Source organism: Macaca thibetana, unplaced genomic scaffold (assembly GCF_024542745.1).
Source record: "Macaca thibetana thibetana isolate TM-01 unplaced genomic scaffold, ASM2454274v1 unplaced_scaffolds256, whole genome shotgun sequence".
Lineage (NCBI taxonomy): Eukaryota > Metazoa > Chordata > Mammalia > Primates > Cercopithecidae > Macaca > Macaca thibetana.
The window spans coordinates 2,501-7,500 of record NW_026089045.1 but is presented as its reverse complement, the minus strand read 5'-3'; positions in this window follow the sequence as shown (position 1 = coordinate 7,500).

The following is a 5,000-nucleotide window of genomic DNA, read 5'->3' as shown; positions in this document are numbered from 1 at the left end:
AGGGTTAGGGTTAGGGTTAGGGTTAGGGTTAGGGTTAGGGTTAGGGTTAGGGTTAGGGTTAGGGTTAGGGTTAGGGTTAGGGTTAGGGTTAGGGTTAGGGTTAGGGTTAGGGTTAGGGTTAGGGTTAGGGTTAGGGTTAGGGTTAGGGTTAGGGTTAGGGTTAGGGTTAGGGTTAGGGTTAGGGTTAGGGTTAGGGTTAGGGTTAGGGTTAGGGTTAGGGTTAGGGTTAGGGTTAGGGTTAGGGTTAGGGTTAGGGTTAGGGTTAGGGTTAGGGTTAGGGTTAGGGTTAGGGTTAGGGTTAGGGTTAGGGTTAGGGTTAGGGTTAGGGTTAGGGTTAGGGTTAGGGTTAGGGTTAGGGTTAGGGTTAGGGTTAGGGTTAGGGTTAGGGTTAGGGTTAGGGTTAGGGTTAGGGTTAGGGTTAGGGTTAGGGTTAGGGTTAGGGTTAGGGTTAGGGTTAGGGTTAGGGTTAGGGTTAGGGTTAGGGTTAGGGTTAGGGTTAGGGTTAGGGTTAGGGTTAGGGTTAGGGTTAGGGTTAGGGGGTTAGGGTTAGGGTTAGGGTTAGGGTTAGGGTTAGGGTTAGGGTTAGGGTTAGGGTTAGGGTTAGGGTTAGGGTTAGGGTTAGGGTTAGGGTTAGGGTTAGGGTTAGGGTTAGGGTTAGGGTTAGGGTTAGGGTTAGGGTTAGGGTTAGGGTTAGGGTTAGGGTTAGGGTTAGGGTTAGGGTTAGGGTTAGGGTTAGGGTTAGGGTTAGGGTTAGGGTTAGGGTTAGGGTTAGGGTTAGGGTTAGGGTTAGGGTTAGGGTTAGGGTTAGGGTTAGGGTTAGGGTTAGGGTTAGGGTTAGGGTTAGGGTTAGGGTTAGGGTTAGGGTTAGGGTTAGGGTTAGGGTTAGGGTTAGGGGGTTAGGGTTAGGGTTAGGGTTAGGGTTAGGGTTAGGGTTAGGGTTAGGGTTAGGGTTAGGGTTAGGGTTAGGGTTAGGGTTAGGGTTAGGGTTAGGGTTAGGGTTAGGGTTAGGGTTAGGGTTAGGGTTAGGGTTAGGGTTAGGGTTAGGGTTAGGGTTAGGGTTAGGGTTAGGGTTAGGGTTAGGGTTAGGGTTAGGGTTAGGGTTAGGGTTAGGGTTAGGGTTAGGGTTAGGGTTAGGGTTAGGGTTAGGGTTAGGGTTAGGGTTAGGGTTAGGGTTAGGGTTAGGGTTAGGGTTAGGGTTAGGGTTAGGGTTAGGGTTAGGGTTAGGGTTAGGGTTAGGGTTAGGGTTAGGGTTAGGGTTAGGGTTAGGGTTAGGGTTAGGGTTAGGGTTAGGGTTAGGGTTAGGGTTAGGGTTAGGGTTAGGGTTAGGGTTAGGGTTAGGGTTAGGGTTAGGGTTAGGGTTAGGGTTAGGGTTAGGGTTAGGGTTAGGGTTAGGGTTAGGGTTAGGGTTAGGGTTAGGGTTAGGGTTAGGGTTAGGGTTAGGGTTAGGGTTAGGGTTAGGGTTAGGGTTAGGGTTAGGGTTAGGGTTAGGGTTAGGGTTAGGGTTAGGGTTAGGGTTAGGGTTAGGGTTAGGGTTAGGGTTAGGGTTAGGGTTAGGGTTAGGGTTAGGGTTAGGGTTAGGGTTAGGGTTAGGGTTAGGGTTAGGGTTAGGGTTAGGGTTAGGGTTAGGGTTAGGGTTAGGGTTAGGGTTAGGGTTAGGGTTAGGGTTAGGGTTAGGGTTAGGGTTAGGGTTAGGGTTTAGGGTTAGGGTTAGGGTTAGGGTTAGGGTTAGGGTTAGGGTTAGGGTTAGGGTTAGGGTTAGGGTTAGGGTTAGGGTTAGGGTTAGGGTTAGGGTTAGGGTTAGGGTTAGGGTTAGGGTTAGGGTTAGGGTTAGGGTTAGGGTTAGGGTTAGGGTTAGGGTTAGGGTTAGGGTTAGGGTTAGGGTTAGGGTTAGGGTTAGGGTTAGGGTTAGGGTTAGGGTTAGGGTTAGGGTTAGGGTTAGGGTTAGGGTTAGGGTTAGGGTTAGGGTTAGGGTTAGGGTTAGGGTTAGGGTTAGGGTTAGGGTTAGGGTTAGGGTTAGGGTTAGGGTTAGGGTTAGGGTTTAGGGTTAGGGTTAGGGTTAGGGTTAGGGTTAGGGTTAGGGTTAGGGTTAGGGTTAGGGTTAGGGTTAGGGTTAGGGTTAGGGTTAGGGTTAGGGTTAGGGTTAGGGTTAGGGTTAGGGTTAGGGTTAGGGTTAGGTTAGGGTTAGGGTTAGGGTTAGGGTTAGGGTTAGGGTTAGGGTTAGGGTTAGGGTTAGGGTTAGGGTTAGGGTTAGGGTTAGGGTTAGGGTTAGGGTTAGGGTTAGGGTTAGGGTTAGGGTTAGGGTTAGGGTTAGGGTTAGGGTTAGGGTTAGGGTTAGGGTTAGGGTTAGGGTTAGGGTTAGGGTTAGGGTTAGGGTTAGGGTTAGGGTTAGGGTTAGGGTTAGGGTTAGGGTTAGGGTTAGGGTTAGGGTTAGGGTTAGGGTTAGGGTTAGGGTTAGGGTTAGGGTTAGGGTTAGGGTTAGGGTTAGGGTTAGGGTTAGGGTTTAGGGTTAGGGTTAGGGTTAGGGTTAGGGTTAGGTTAGGGTTAGGGTTAGGGTTAGGGTTAGGGTTAGGGTTAGGGTTAGGGTTAGGGTTAGGGTTAGGGTTAGGGTTAGGGTTAGGGTTAGGGTTAGGGTTAGGGTTAGGGTTAGGGTTAGGGTTAGGGTTAGGGTTAGGGTTAGGGTTAGGGTTAGGGTTAGGGTTAGGGTTAGGGTTAGGGTTAGGGTTAGGGTTAGGGTTAGGGTTAGGGTTAGGGTTAGGGTTAGGGTTAGGGTTAGGGTTAGGGTTAGGGTTAGGGTTAGGGTTAGGGTTAGGGTTAGGGTTAGGGTTAGGGTTAGGGTTTAGGGTTAGGGTTAGGGTTAGGGTTAGGGTTAGGGTTAGGGTTAGGGTTAGGGTTAGGGTTAGGGTTAGGGTTAGGGTTAGGGTTAGGGTTAGGGTTAGGGTTAGGGTTAGGGTTAGGGTTAGGGTTAGGGTTAGGGTTAGGGTTAGGGTTAGGGTTAGGGTTAGGGTTAGGGTTAGGGTTAGGGTTAGGGTTAGGGGTTAGGGTTAGGGTTAGGGTTAGGGTTAGGGTTAGGGTTAGGGTTAGGGTTAGGGTTAGGGTTAGGGTTAGGGTTAGGGTTAGGGTTAGGGTTAGGGTTAGGGTTAGGGTTAGGGTTAGGGTTAGGGTTAGGGTTAGGGTTAGGGTTAGGGTTAGGGTTAGGGTTAGGGGTTAGGGTTAGGGTTAGGGTTAGGGTTAGGGTTAGGGTTAGGGTTAGGGTTAGGGTTAGGGTTAGGGTTAGGGTTAGGGTTAGGGTTAGGGTTAGGGTTAGGGTTAGGGTTAGGGTTAGGGTTAGGGTTAGGGTTAGGGTTAGGGTTAGGGTTAGGGTTAGGGTTAGGGTTAGGGTTAGGGTTAGGGTTAGGGTTAGGGTTAGGGTTAGGGTTAGGGTTAGGGTTAGGGTTAGGGTTAGGGTTAGGGTTAGGGTTAGGGTTAGGGTTAGGGTTAGGGTTAGGGTTAGGGTTAGGGTTAGGGTTAGGGTTAGGGTTAGGGGGTTAGGGTTAGGGTTAGGGTTAGGGTTAGGGTTAGGGTTAGGGTTAGGGTTAGGGTTAGGGTTAGGGTTAGGGTTAGGGTTAGGGTTAGGGTTAGGGTTAGGGTTAGGGTTAGGGTTAGGGTTAGGGTTAGGGTTAGGGTTAGGGTTAGGGTTAGGGTTAGGGTTAGGGTTAGGGTTAGGGTTAGGGTTAGGGTTAGGGTTAGGGTTAGGGTTAGGGTTAGGGTTAGGGTTAGGGTTAGGGTTAGGGTTAGGGTTAGGGTTAGGGTTAGGGTTAGGGTTAGGGTTAGGGTTAGGGTTAGGGTTAGGGTTAGGGTTAGGGTTAGGGTTAGGGTTAGGGTTAGGGTTAGGGTTAGGGTTAGGGTTAGGGTTAGGGTTAGGGTTAGGGTTAGGGTTAGGGTTAGGGTTAGGGTTAGGGTTAGGGTTAGGGTTAGGGTTAGGGTTAGGGTTAGGGTTAGGGTTAGGGTTAGGGTTAGGGTTAGGGTTAGGGTTAGGGTTAGGGTTAGGGTTAGGGTTAGGGTTAGGGTTAGGGTTAGGGTTAGGGTTAGGGTTAGGGTTAGGGTTAGGGTTAGGGTTAGGGTTAGGGTTAGGGTTAGGGTTAGGGTTAGGGTTAGGGTTAGGGTTAGGGTTAGGGTTAGGGTTAGGGTTAGGGTTAGGGTTAGGGTTAGGGTTAGGGTTAGGGTTAGGGTTAGGGTTAGGGTTAGGGTTAGGGTTAGGGTTAGGGTTAGGGTTAGGGTTAGGGTTAGGGTTAGGGTTAGGGTTAGGGTTAGGGTTAGGGTTAGGGTTAGGGTTAGGGTTAGGGTTAGGGTTAGGGTTAGGGTTAGGGTTAGGGTTAGGGTTAGGGTTAGGGTTAGGGTTAGGGTTAGGGTTAGGGTTAGGGTTAGGGTTAGGGTTAGGGTTAGGGTTAGGGTTAGGGTTAGGGTTAGGGTTAGGGTTAGGGTTAGGGTTAGGGTTAGGGTTAGGGTTAGGGTTAGGGTTAGGGTTAGGGTTAGGGTTAGGGTTAGGGTTAGGGTTAGGGTTAGGGTTAGGGTTAGGGTTAGGGTTAGGGTTAGGGTTAGGGTTAGGGTTAGGGTTAGGGTTAGGGTTAGGGTTAGGGTTAGGGTTAGGGTTAGGGTTAGGGTTAGGGTTAGGGTTAGGGTTAGGGTTAGGGTTAGGGTTAGGGTTAGGGTTAGGGTTAGGGTTAGGGTTAGGGTTAGGGTTAGGGTTAGGGTTAGGGTTAGGGTTAGGGTTAGGGTTAGGGTTAGGGTTAGGGTTAGGGTTAGGGTTAGGGTTAGGGTTAGGGTTAGGGTTAGGGTTAGGGTTAGGGTTAGGGTTAGGGTTAGGGTTAGGGTTAGGGTTAGGGTTAGGGTTAGGGTTAGGGTTAGGGTTAGGGTTAGGGTTAGGGTTAGGGTTAGGGTTAGGGTTAGGGTTAGGGTTAGGGTTAGGGTTAGGGTTAGGGTTAGGGTTAGGGTTAGGGTTAGGGTTAGGGTTAGGGTTAGGG